The 15,242-nt window shown below is 31.9% G+C and overlaps 1 long non-coding RNA gene across 2 annotated transcripts; it reads right to left on the bottom strand.

The window, feature by feature from the left end:
* Positions 1–2,473: 2,473 nt before the first annotated feature.
* Positions 2,474–15,035, bottom strand: LOC148780111 (uncharacterized). 2 transcript variants are annotated; one of them, XR_016042711.1, is made up of 5 exons: positions 14,054–15,035; positions 8,548–8,697; positions 8,377–8,421; positions 7,579–7,711; positions 2,474–3,142 (listed from the first exon to the last, which is right to left on the bottom strand). It is a non-coding gene; the product is annotated as an uncharacterized LOC148780111 (long non-coding RNA). The 2 variants fall into 2 exon arrangements; XR_016042710.1 differs by having other exon boundaries at positions 8,548–15,035.
* Positions 15,036–15,242: the final 207 nt, after the last annotated feature.

Below are 15,242 nucleotides of genomic sequence, written 5' to 3'. Positions count from 1 at the left end.
AGTGTTTCAATTTTTCATTTTTTTCTACAAATTCAAATTTCTTGAAATTTGGAGCATGTGTACATCTTAGGCGTGCCTATTAAAAATATGAAAAAAATAATTCGAAGAATATAAATTGACTAAAATACCTCTGACAATTTATGGGGGTAGTTTGGTCAATTTATATTTTTCAAATTATTTTTTTCATATTTTTATTAGTTGCGCCTCACTAAGATGTACATACGCTCCCAATTTCAGATCATTCCGATTAGTAAAAAATAAATAAAAATTAAAATATTACCAGACAACGGCGACCATGCGATGAAGTTTGGATGATGATGAAGGTAGACGAAATCACTGTTCATTTTCACCTATAGACATTTTTTTGTATCTTCAAAAATAAAAAACTCAATGAAAAATATCAAAGAAATATGTCACATTAAATAAATTGACCAAAATACCCTCGAAATATTTCAGGGGTATTATGGTCAATATCGCTTTCACAAAAAAAAAAATTTATTAGGTGCTCCTTACTTCGATGTACACACTTTCCAAATTTTAGATCATTCTGATTTGTAGAAAAATAATTAAAATTCAAATACTCTCAGACAACCATGACCATCAGATCGGCCCAGATTGGATCTGAGCCGTTGGGCGTTTACTGTAGCGGTATACACATGGGCGTACAAAAAATTTTCTATATATATATATATATATATATACAACAAAATGCCTATAGGCGAAAATGAACAATGATTTCATCTACCCTCATCACCATCCAAACTTCATTGCATGGTCATAGTTGTCCCGTAGTGTTTCAATTCTCATTTTTTTTACTAATCAGAATGATCTTGTTTGTGAGGTACACCTAATAAACATATGAAAAAATAATTTGTAAAATATAAATTGATCAAAATACCCCTATAAATTGTAGGGGGTATTTTAGTTAATTTATGTTTTTCGAATTATTTTTTTCATATTTTTATTAGGTACACCTCACTAAGATGTACGTACACTCCAAATTTCAAGTAACTTGGAATTGTAAAAAAGACATGAAAATTAAAAAACTACCAAACAACTGTGACCGTGTGATGAAGTTTGGATGGTGATAAGGGTAGGTGAAATCACTATTCATGTTGGCCTATAGGCGTTGGGAAGAGTTTATATATATATATATATATATATATATATATATATATATATAAAGGGTTTGTATAGAGTTAACAAGCCCTTAAAATACAAATGTTCAAGTTAGATGGGGTTGTGATGGGTGTATTTATCAAAACAATCATTACTCTTTTATTAAAAAATTATTTAAATAGGTAATTTTACCATTAAACAAGGGCAAATTTGAAATTTTCACAAAAATACAATGGCAATTTAGAAGTTAGTGTTTTGAAACTTTATTTGTAGAGTGCCCTTGTCCTTTAGTTAAATTTTCATTTTTACCCCTTATAAAGATGACAAAAGTACCCTTTGTCTTGCAGTAATATTTATAAAATTGCCCCACAAAAGTAACTTTTTGAAAAAAAAAATAGACTACGTAATTGATAAATTCAACCTTCACAACGCTCTATATCTTGAACCTTTATAATTTGAAGGGTTGTGAAGTTCAAAATATCCCATATATATATATATATATATATATATATATATATATATATATATATATGATGGGCTTACTTGTAAGAATACGCCCAACGGTCAAGATTAAATCCGGGCCGATCAGACAACCACGACCTCATTTCATGTTTAAATTTTATTTATTTTTTTACAAATACAAATAACTTGAAATTTTAGGCGTATATTCTTCTCATCCAGGCGCACCTAATAAAAATACTACAAAAATATTCACAAAACATAAATTGATCAAAATACCCCTGAAACTCTTCAAGGGTATTTTGATCAATTTATTTCATGTAAAATACCTTTTTTATATTTTTATTAGGTTCACCTATTTTTGAAAAACACATGCCTAAAGTTTCAAGTGATTTTAAGATTTTCAAATACGAAAATGAGGTCGTGCCCGTTACATCGGCCTAGATTCATATATGGGTCGTTGGACGTTTACTGTAGCAGTACGCGCATAGGCGTATAGGATCTTTTATATATATATATATATATATATATATATATATATATATAAGAAAAATACTGGCATATAGGAGTCACTACTGTACGCCCATACGTGAATGGCCTAGATTGAATCTAGGCCATTCTAATCTAACGTTCACGGATATCTGATAGTATTTTAATTTTAATTTTTTTCTATATATACAAATCAGTTGAAATTTTATGCGTGTTTTATTCTAATCAAGGCACATCAAATAAAAATATAAAACAAATAATTTACATAAGCTAAATTGACCAAAATATCCTTTGAAACTTTTCAGGGGTATTTTTGTAAATTTATTTCATGTATTTTTTTATATATATATTTTGTAGATTCTCCTATTTTTGAAGAACACATGGCTAAAATTTCAAGTGATTTAAATTTGCAGAAAAAAATTAAAATTGAAACACTATCGGACATCCGTAGTGCTACAATATATATATAAAGAGACTATTTACGCAACTTACCCCCCAGCCAACCTTTCCTCTCACTTTTTTACCCATAACAACTTTTCCTCACAAAAACCCCCCAAGGTAAAAAGTTGTTATTTGTTGGAAGAAAATGCCTTCCCATACAAAAAAAAGTCAATTGGCAATCCAAGTTGCGTATTGTCGGAGCATAGAAAAACACTGCCAAAGTGCTTTGTAAAGATTGTCGGATTGAAATAGGTATTGCTCGAGCGCTGTGGCTCCAGAAGGTGTACTGCCGGAGTGCCTTCATCTACCGTCGGAGCTCTGAAAACCCTGTCGGAGCGCCCTAATGCACTTCTGGAGCGCAATCATAGAGTGCCGAAGCGAAATGTCTCCAAAAGGTGTACTACAGGATCGAGATCACGTAATGCCGAAGCAAATTCGTCTATGGCCAAAGCGAACTACCACACTGCCGGACTGCTGTGGCTCTAGAAGGTGTACTGCCGAAACAAATGTCCGTATCGCCGGAGCGCTTTTTTGTACCATTGGAGTGACGTAATCAACCGTCGGAGTGCCCTGGCTCTAGAAGGTCTACTGTTGAAGCGAGTTTTCGTATCGCCGGAGCTCGTTGTCTTTGTTGCTGAAGAGAGAGAGAGAGAGAGAGAGAGAGAGAGAGAGAGAGAGAGGAGGGGTTTTTGCGAAGATAAGTCGTTAATAGGAAATAGGTGAGAGAATGAAGTTGGATAGGGGTAAGTTGAATAGATAGTGTATATTGGGGTTTTTTGTAATTTTTTCATATATATATATATATATATATATATATATATATATATATATATATATATATATATATATATATATATATATGAAAGATGCTACGGTATGTCGACAGGTGAACCTGTAAGAATACACCCAACATCCCAGATTGATTCTAGGTCGATCTGACAATGACGACCTCATTTCATATTTGAATTTTAATATTTTTTCTACAAATCCAAATCACTAAAAAATTTAGACGTGTTCTTAAAAAGTAGATGAATCTAATAAAATATCAAAAAAAAATTTTACATGAAATAAACTGACCAAAATACCCCCGAAATACTTTGGGGGTATTTTGATCAATTTATTTTTTGCCAATTTGGACTATGTACTCCCACTCACTGGCCGCTACAGTAAACGTCAATGGCCTAGATTGAATCTGGGCCGATCTGACAGTCACAACCTCATTTCGTTTTTGAATTTTGACTTTTTTCTGCAAATCCAAATCACTTAAAATTTTGACAATCACAGTCGAATTTTAGGTATATGTTCTTCTCATCAAGTCACACCTAATATATATTCGTGAAAAAAATGACCAAAATACCCTCGAAAGTTTGATCAATTTATTACATGTAAATTGTTTTTGATATTTTTCATAGATTCGTTTATTTTTTAAAAACACACGCTTAAAATTTCAAGTAATTTGGATTTATAAAAAAATAAAATAAAATTCAAACACTACCGTACATTCGTGATTGTCAGATTGGCTCAGATTCAATATGGGCTGTTGGGCTTTACTGTAGCAGTACGCACATGGGCGTACAAGATCTTTTTCTACACACACACCGTTGGGTGTTTACTGTAGCAGTACGCACATGGGCGTACATGATCTTTTTCCACATACACACACACATAACACACACACACACACACACATATATATATATATGGAAAACACTACACAACGCCTATAGGTATGAACAGTGATTTCGCCTATGCTCATCACCATCTAAAGTTCATCGCACGGTCACAGTTATACAGTAGTTTTTCAATTTTCATTTTTTTTCTACAAATCGGAATGATCTGAAATTTAGATTGTGTGTTCATAAAAAATAGGAAAATCAAATAAAAATATATAAAAAATAATTCACGAAATAAAAATTGACCAAAACACCCCCGTAATTTTTCAGGGGTATTTTTTACGAAAATATTTTTTTCCATATTTTTATTAGGTACGCCTCACTAAGATGTACGTACGCTCCAAATTTAAAATCATTCTGGTTTATAGAAAGAAAAATGAAAAATGAAACACCATCAAACAATCGTGACCATGTGATGAACTTTGGACGATGATGAGCATAAGCAAAATCACTGTTCATTTTCACCTATAGATGTTGGGAAGAATTTTCATATATATATATATATATATATATATATATATATATGAGAAAAGATGTTATGTGCCTAGTTGCGTACTGCTACAGTGAACGCCCACGGTCCAGATTAAATATGGGCCGATCTGACGATCACGGATGTCCAATAGTGTTTGAATTTTAATTGTTTTTTTTACAAATTCGAATCACTTGAAATTTTAGTCATGTGTTCTTCAAAAATTGGTGAATTTATGAAAAATATTTTAAAAAAATTTACATGAATTTAATTGATGAAAATACCCCCGAAACATTTTGGGGGGTATTTTGGTCAATTTGTTTTTCACGAATTATTTGTTTTATATTTTTATTGAGAATAATACATGTCTAAAATAGCAATTGATTTGGATTTGTAAAAAAAAAATTAAAATTTAAACACTATCGGACATCTTTGAGCATCAGATCGGCTACAGAATGACCCAAATTCAATCTAAGCCATTTGCGTATGGCCATACAGCAGTGACTCCCTATATATATATATATATATACCATTTGAAGGTGAGAACCCGCCTTTGGCAACCCTTTCACCTTCCATTTCTCCTGTTCACCAAATCACTTATCCAGACACGAATACATCTACTCCCGCCTATACTCCAGCTCAATCAATACCAAACCAAAGGCTTAATGTTCCGCGCTCTACATATATTCAACGAGCATATCTTATGGATATTACAATAGATGACCACCATACTAGTATGGACCCTATCAAACTTACTTCATTATATCTTATAAATCATTTGAATCCAACCAATGGAATCAAAACTCGTGAGTATTATGAAGTCATTCTTCTGGAAACAGGGTCCATCTCTGTTGTCCATTACTACCAGCAAAATACCAGAGTAATTGCATATTCAAAAATACAGATCAAGAATTGCTTTCTTATGATGAGTGGGGTTGCAATCTTGCTCAAGGAAAAAAATTACATAATCCTGATTTTTCGCACAAATATTACAAGTATGCCGAGTACATAGAAGTATGGCATAAAATGTTTTATTTCTAAAATCCAAACAACACTCACAGTTGGTATATCCAGTTTCATTTACCCATTTTCGAAAGATTTCCCAACTGGTTTAAAAATTGGTTTTTAGTTTGGGGATCAACTACTGCAATTTTACCTCCTGCTTTCCAAGAAATGCAGGAACAATTCGTTATTTTCAATAATAGTGATGATAATACAGACAATCACCTATACTTTGTTGCACTATACCAACTCCCATGGATTATGAAATGGGAATACTCAATCTCTGTCAATAATATATCCGACCATACTTATATCCCACGCCTGGGAAAAACCATCTCAGTAAAATGGTGGGACATCTTCAACATGGATCCCACAATCATAGTTCCCAAATACATACCTCCACAAAAACTTATATATAACCCCAGTCCAAGTGGACATAATACAGCCAATACTTCCTTTAACTTCCCGACATATTTGAGAAATATGCTACAAACAAACCCTAATGCTTCCAAAGAAACCTTGGAACAACAAATGAAGGAAATTTTTGCAGAAGCAAGAAGAAAGCCGGTCTCATCAGATGAGACCGTACAATCATCACCAGCTCATAACAATAGATACTTTCCCTTGGACGAAACAGACCCAGAAGAAGATGATCCATACGAATTCAGTCAAAGACCATGACTCATTGCTGCCACTCACTCATATCACTGTGTTAAGATGCTCTCCACCGATATACGACAAACTACGACAGTGCCAAGATGCGCTCCAACAATATACGACAAACCAAGACTGTGCTCAAATGCTCCCCACTGACATAAAAAGACAAACGACTACTATTCAAGGATACCATCACTGCAACACGGACATTAAAGACAAAGTTGCATACTATTCACTGATGCCTTTTTGTCCACAAGCACCGACAAAGACAAAAGACTTTTCACTTTTCTTTTCCATTTTGTTTTCTTCCGCTGATAGGATCTTCTTTATGTCACGTCTCTTTTGCTTTATGCCTTGTCATCCTTCTTTCGCGACGAAGGCACTCCTTTTCCCCTCTATATAAGGGCCTCTCATTCCTCAAAAGAGGCAGGTCACTCAAGAGCTCTTCCTCGGACGCTCTCTTCTCCTCTATTCTTCCTCTGCATTTCTCTCATCTCTTCTCTGTATTTCTCTCATATCTCTCAGAAGATACTCTTCTGTCTTCTACCTGCTCCATCTACTGCAACAGCTATCCTGACCTCAGAGCTCATGAATATCAGGTCAGAAATCCACTTTAATTTCTAGGTTCTATCTTTTCCTCCTTTTCTATATTCTTAGCATGTGTGATTGTAATCTTCGCTCTCACCCTTCCTAATGCCCTCAACACTGGAAACTCTTTTCCAGTTATTGCATATGTAAACAGTAAGTTTGTTTACAGCCTACAGTTTTTTATACAATTAGTTTGTATACAGTTTGTTATTTTTACAGTTAGTATGTTACTTGTAAATTTACAGTTTGTATAAGCTCTCTTACAATTTCCTTTTCGGTGTATCTGTACAAATTTTTATATAAGAATGTGATGTGATGTTACGCAATTGAAAATAGTGTTTATATCAAAATAGGTAATCTCAACCACACACAGTGGCTAGTCATAGATATATCAATCATACCTTTTATTTGCATAATTCTATTATGTCTAAACTTTTATAGAATTTTACAAGAAATACTAAAATATAACAGCTTAATATTCACATACTTATTGTAAACAATATATAATGTTTTTACTGTAGATCCCGACGCGTTTTGGTATCAGAGCCAAACAGTAAAAACAGTGAACTGTTAAGAGTTAAAAGTTATAATATTACTGTAGAAACCTATTTAAATTTACATCTAAGAAAGTTGGTCCGAGAGTTAAGGCAAGAGACGAAAGGAAAAGTCTAAGCAAAGTACCCGTCAAGGCCAGGAAGAGCCGCTTAGGGGAACACGCTGCACCCTTGATCGCCCAGATTGTCATTATCCGCAACGTACAGATGGCAAATTTAATTAGGAATCTTAAAGGTAATACTGCAACTCAATCTCAAACCTTAAGAGTTAAAAATAAAGAAGAGATCATCATCAATGATATTGAACATCATATCCAAAATTGGAATATTCCTAAAGTACCAATAAAAGATATTTATCAGAAAGGATCATTCAAATTCAAGTTAGGTTACGCTATAAAAATAGTAGAGGAAAGTCTATCAGTAACGCAAAACTAGAAAGACTTTCAACTATTATCAAGAAAAATTATTGAAAAACATAAAGAAAACAATTATAAGTATTTGCACATTGGATTAATACAAATAGTCATTAAACCTTTAACCAGTCTAGGGTTAAACACTTCAGTGCTTGTATGCCTAAGAGATACAAGGCACAATAAGTTCTCAGATTCACTCCTAGGCATGGTGGAATCCAGCCTATGTAGTGGACCCATATATTTTAATTGCTTTCCAAATTTTTCTGTTTCATTAACAGACCCAAATATATTAGATATATTAACTATAAATTTTAAAACTCATGGATTTAATATGACACATGGTTCTCAGAATTTAGCAATAGTATACATAATTTATTATAAAGTAATGAATACTCTCTGTCTTAATATTATGCAAGTCAATAAGAAAGATCAAACTATTTTATTCCAAACTAATATAGAAAAATCAAATACGATTACACCAAAAACCATTACTTGGTCTGATATTATTCTACCTCAATCATGGGCATTGCAAAACGTAAACCAGCTCAGGGAAGTACCTGTGAATACTATTCCAAATCAAATAATAAAACATAAAGATGGAAATATTGAAATAAAATTTCAACAGCCTATAATACAGGATGATATAGATATTCATAGGAAAAGAAATAAAAAACCATTAATACCTGCTAGAAAATTTTGTCATACTACTCCTGATGTTATAATACTTCCTTCTCCATCAATACCTACAACATCTTCAGACTTCCAATTACAAAGAGTCAAAAGAACTGCTGAGCATGTAGTCATTCCCACGTACATATCTGAACCGGACATATCTGAATTTCAAATACTTACATTACAAATAGAAGATGATATAAAAAATGATAATGCATATCTAGAAGAATATATAGCTGCTAAATTAGAAAGAAAAAAGAGAAAAATAAATATTAATTATATCAAACAAGATTATCTTACTCCAGAAAATCAGGGTATTAGGGAATGGTATCTTAAAACCTTCCAACCCAAGTTAATATAATTATTTCATAAAAAATGTAATAAATTCTTGAATAAAGAAAGAGAAACAAAAGGATTTTTTATATGGTTACAAGAAATATGTACTCAATATAAAATAAACATTCCTCAATTTAATACTCTTCAAACAATAGAAGAAAAAACATACATCAGTACGGATGGTACTACTGCTGCTAGTACACACCTTCCTGAAAAAAGTATAATACTAAAAGGTGTAATAACTCCTTTAAGCAATGGAGAACCACCACAATCCCTATATGATATTATTGCAACACCATATAAAGTTCTACCAAAAGAAATAGATAAAAAACAAGAACTAATACCTCATATAGTAGAACAAAACAATTATACCAATTTATATATGCAATCTTTAGGAAAACAAACAGAACGTATAGAAAGATTAGTTACTCCTCAAACTAAAGGAATAACTCCTTCTATTCCTAAAGCAGTTTTGTTCAAACCTCCTCCAGAACTTAATAAAAATAAATTTCATATAGGAGAAAATAATACAACACTAATGAACCAGTTAATATCTAAATTAGCCCAATTAGATATCAAACGAATCCCTTCTCCTAAACTCAGTATTCCTGCACCTTTACTAATTATCCCAGAATCTTCAGGTAGGGGAAAAACAAAAATACCGGAGCATGAAACTATAATGCTTCAAGAAGAGGAAACAGTTATAGAAGATACTATACAAAACCAAGAATCTGCTTTTATGGATACTTCACCTATTGATTTAAATAGGATAGCATATGGTAAAACATGGAAACCAATCAAAGCTTTACCATACTATAAGAGACCTACACCTGTTGATGTACAACTTGAAGAAGATGTCATACAACAAGCTGTTTCTTATTCAAGAAGATTAATAGTCAACTGGACAATAAATGGTTTACCTGAACTAAAAATATTAGATGTCATGAGACATATGACAATGTTTGCGTCAGCAAACAAAATGGCAGGCAATCCAGACCAAGAAATTGCCAAAGCAATAGTAAATGGATTTACTGGTTGGTTAAGAGGCTGATGGGATTTCTATGTTGATGATGAAACCAAAAACAGAATCCTCACCAATACAAGAGAATGGACCGCCAAAAATGAACAAAATCAAGAAATAATTTATACTGAAAGTGATGCAGTAAACACCTTAATATATACGATTACACTACATTTTGTAAGAAGTACAGCCCTATTAGCAGTAAGATCTGAAGATCTGCCGTCCAACCTTCGTTGTCCTACATTATCCTATTATAAATGGTACAAGGATGTTTTTTTCTCAAGATTACTGATACGAGAAGATTGTCAGTTAGACCATTGAAAAGAAAAATTTATTGTTGGTCTACCATACTTATTTGCAGAAAAAGTCAAAGAGAGACTAAGAAAGAAACATAATGGAGTTATAGTATACTCTGCATATACACTTGGAGAATTATCAGCAGAAATATGTGCTGAAGGATTAGCTTTATGTACTAATCTTAAACTCAAAAGACAACTTGATAAACAACAAATTACCAAGCGTAAAGAACTTGATGATTTTTTTGAGCAATTTGGTTATCATTTAAATAGAAAAAATAAACCTGAAAAGTTATATAAGAAAAAGAAAAAATACAAAAAAAAAAAAATATAGATCCAAAAAGTACATAAAAAATATAAAAAGTCTAAACAAAAATTTATAAAAAAGTTTTCTCCAAAAACTAAAAATTAAAAGAAACTACCAGTATGTTATAAATGTGGAAAAGTTGGCCATTACAAACACCAATACAAGTTAAAAAAGAAAATAAAAGCATTACACCTAGATGAATCAATCAAATCAAAATTATATAATATAATCAATTATGATACCACGTCCTCAGATTCTACTGAATCACATATAGGAAATATCCAAGATGACGACCTATTATGGACAGAGTCATCTGATTCTTCAGATTCTTCTACTGATACAGAATCATCCCATCAAATGGAAGAATCCAATTGCACTTGTCCTATACCCACACATAATCTTCATATGCTTACCCAAGAAGATAATTTAATCTTAGATCTCATCGAAAAAATTACAGATCCAAAAGAAAAAAGATCTGTAATCACCAAATTTATTACTTTAGCTAAAACAAAAGCAAAAACACTTCCTATTAGTAAAACACCTGATGAATATAATTTGGCCTCTATTATGAAAATAGTTAGTGAACAACATATTACTAAACAAAAAGAACATTCTATTTCAAAACTTAAACATGAAATTAAAGAAGTTAAAACAGAGGTTTATCAATTAAAAAATAGAATTAAAACCTTAGAATTACAAAATTTATCTCATCAAAATTCAGATACAGATGAAATAGAATTCAATCATCTAGTCACAATATATAGTCCTGATCCATAGGAAGATATACCAGAAACCTCAGAAGCTAAACCATATCTGATCACAACTTCTTCTGTAAATTTGATAGATAAAATTATGATTAAAAAATGGTTTGTTCAAGTCACTATTATAGTAGCCGAAGATTATCGCTTTCAAACATCAGCTTTAATAGACTCAGGTGCTGACCTTAATTGCATCAATGAAGGATTAGTACCAACAAAATATTTTGACAAAACAACAACTTGCTCCATTATATCTTATAAACCATTTGAATCCAACCATTGGAGTCAAAACTCGTGAGTATTATGAAACCATTCTTATGGAAACAGGGTTCATCTCTGTTGTCCATTACTACCAGCAAAATACCAGAGTAATTGCATATTCAAAAATACAGATCAAGAAATTGCTTTATTATGATGAGTGGGGTTGCAATCCTGCTCAAGGAAAAAAATTACAGAATCCTGATTTTTCGTACAAATATTACAAGTACGCCGAGTACATAGAAGCATGACATAAAATGTTTTATTACCAAAATCCAAATACTCATAGTTAATATATTCAGTTTCGTTTACCTATTTTTGAAAGATTTCCCAACTGGTTTAAAAATTGGATTTTAGTTTGGGGATCAACTACTGCAATTTTACTTCCTGCTTTCCAAAAAGTGCAGGAACAATTCGTTACATTCAATAATAGTGATGATAATACAGACAATCACCTATACTTTGTTGCACTATACCAACTCCCATAGATTATGAAATGGGAATACTCAATCTTTGTCAATAATACAGCCAACCATACTTATATCTCACGTCTGGGAAAAACCATTTCAGTAAAATGGTGGGACACCTTCAATATGGATCCCACAACCATAGTTCCCAAGCGCATACCTCCACAAAAACCTATATATAACCCCAGTCCAAGTGGACATAATACAGCCAATACGTCATTTGACTTCCCTATATATTTGAAAAATATGCTACAAACAAACCCTAATGCTTCCAAAGAAACCTTGGAACAACAAATGAAGGAAATCTTTGCAGAAGCAGGAAGAAAGCCGGTCTCATCAGATGAGACCGTACAGTCATCACCAAGCGTAAAGAACTTGGTAAAGAACTTGGTGATTTGCTGTTTATCAAGTTGTCTTTTGAGTTTAAGATCAGTACATAAAGCTAATTCTTCAACACATATTTCTGCTGATAATTCTCCAAGTGTATATGCAGAGTATACTATAACTCCATTATGTTTCTTTCTTAGTCTCTCTTTGACTTTTTCTACAAATAAGTATGGTAGACCAGCAATAAATTTTTCTTTCCAATGGTCTAACTGACAATCTTCTCGTATTAGTAATCTTGAGAAAAAAACATCCTTGTACCATTTATAATGGGATAATGTAGGACAGCGAAGGTTGGACAGCAGATCTTCAGATCTTGCTGCTAATAGGGCTGTACTTCCTACAAAATGCAGTGTAACTTTAAGTACAAATTATTTCTTGATTTTGTTTATTTTTGACGGTCCATTCTCTAGTATTGGTGAAGATTATGTTTTTGGTTTCATCATCAACATAGAAATCCCACCAGCCTCTTAACCAGCCAGTAAATCCATTTACTATTGCTTTGGCAACTTCTTGGTCTGGATTGCCTGCCATTTTGTTTGCTGACACAAACATTGTCATATGTCTCATGACATCTAATATTTTTAGTTCAGATAAACCATCTATTGTCCAGTTGACTATTGATCTTCTTGAATAGGAAACAGATTGTTGTATGGCATCTTCTTCAAGTTGTACATCAACAGGTATAGGTCTCTTATAGTATGATAAAGCTGTGATTGGTTTCCATGTTTTACCATATGCTATCCTATTTAAATCAATAGGTGAAGTATCCATAAAAGCAGATTCTTGGTTTTGTATAGTATCTTCTATAACTGTTTCCTCTTCTTGAAGCATCATAGTTTCATGCTCCGGTATTTTTGTTTTTCCCCTACCTGAAGATTCTGGGATAATTAGTAAAGGTGCAGGAATACTGAGTTTAGGAGAAGGGATTCCTTTGATATCTAATTGGGCTAATTTAGATATTAACTGGTCCATTAGTGTTTTATTATTTTCTCCTATATGAAATTTATTTTTATTAAGTTCTGGAAGAGGTTTGAACAAAACTGCTTTAGGAATAGAAGGAGTTATTCCCTTAGTTTGAGGAGTAACTAATCTTTCTATACGTTCTGTTTGTTTTCCTAAATATTGCATATATAAATTGATATAATTGTTTTGTTCTACTATATGAGGTATTAGTTCTTGTTTTTTATCTATTTCTTTTGGTAGAACTTTATATAGTGTTGCAATAATATCATATAGGGATTGTGGTGGTTCTCCATTGCTTAAAGGAGTTATTACACCTTTTAGTATTATACTTTTTTCAGGAGGGTGTGTACTAACAGCAGTAGTACCATCTGTACTGATGTATGTTTTTTCTTCTATTGTTTGAAGAGTATTAAATTGAGGAATGTTTATTTTATATTGAGTACATATTTCTTGTAATCATATAAAAAATCCTTTTGTTTCACTTTCTTTATTCAAGAATTTATTACATTTTTTATGAAATAATTCTATTAACTTGGGTTGGAAGGTTTTAAGATACCATTCCCTAATACCCTGATTTTCTGGAACAAGATAATCTTGTTTGATATAATTAATATTTGTTTTTCTCTTTTTTCTTTCTAATTTAGCAGCTAAATATTCTTCTAGATATGCATCATGTCAAATTTGGAAAATTTTTTCCTTTCCTAAAAAGCATTGGGATACTCACTACAGATAGAGGTTTCTATTTGTTGTTGAATGGATTGAATCTTTTGTTGGATCAAAGGATTCTGTATTTATTCTTCCACATATTTATATTTAATTTCTTGTTTTAACATACAAAGAAATTTTTCTTTATTTTTTAGGCCAAATGGCATTACATTCCATTCGATTGTCCAAAAGGTACATTAAAAGTTGTTTTATATTTATCTTTTTCTTAAATTTGTATTTGCCAATATCCTAATTTCATGTCAAATTTGGAAAATATACAAGCATTGGCTACTCTGTCTAGTAAATCCTTTTTATTGGGAATAGGATATCTAATCCATTGTAACACTTTATTTAGAGGTTTATAATTAATGACTAATCTTAGAACTCCTCTTTCCTTTTCAACATTTGTATTGACATAGAAAGCTACACAACTCCATGGTGATGCGCTTGGTCTTATTAACTTTTTTGTTTGGAGGTCAGTAATTTCTTTTCTACACATGTCTAATAAAGTAGTATTCATTTGTATTGGTCTAGCTTTAGTATGGATTTGTTTTTCATCAAATCCAGGTTCATATGGTAGACTAATACTATGTCACATTCAATTATTTTGAAAACAGTAGGATGAAGAAGAGAAAGACAAACAAGGGTTTTGACTTTTTGTTTGATTAGTTGGACTGCTTTGGTATGAATATCCGTCCAAAGTGGAGGATTCTTTTTTAATCTATTATGTAAAGGTTTAGCATCTATAGCAAGATTGGGATAAAAAACACTAACATAATTTAAGCATCTGAAGAACCTTTGAAGTTCTTTTTTATCTAGTATTTGATCAGGAAATTTATCAGCAAATTGTATGAATCGATCTATAGGAATAATAGTGCAATGATGGATATTGTGTCCTAAAAATCTAATATTTGTTTTGAATAAAGTAATCTTTCTTGCTGATACAACTAAGCTAGCATTCTGGATTGCATGAATAAAAGTATTAATATGTTTAATATGTTCATCTATGGATTCAGAAAAGATTAAGACGTTATCGATATAAACTATCATAAAAAGATAATAAGCATTGAATATATATATATATATATATATATATATATATATATATATATATATATAAGCATCTACAAACGCTTATAAGTGAAGTTCTACAGTACTTCACCTACAGCTCATCACTGTCCAAAGTTCATCACATGACTGCAGTTGTT

Source organism: Amborella trichopoda, chromosome 10 (genome assembly GCF_054954075.1).
Source record: "Amborella trichopoda isolate Santa Cruz 75 chromosome 10, AtrichopodaSantaCruz75HAP2 v2.0, whole genome shotgun sequence".
Lineage (NCBI taxonomy): Eukaryota > Viridiplantae > Streptophyta > Magnoliopsida > Amborellales > Amborellaceae > Amborella > Amborella trichopoda.
Note: the sequence above shows the minus strand (reverse complement) of the source record. Positions and strands in the feature narration are given on the sequence as shown.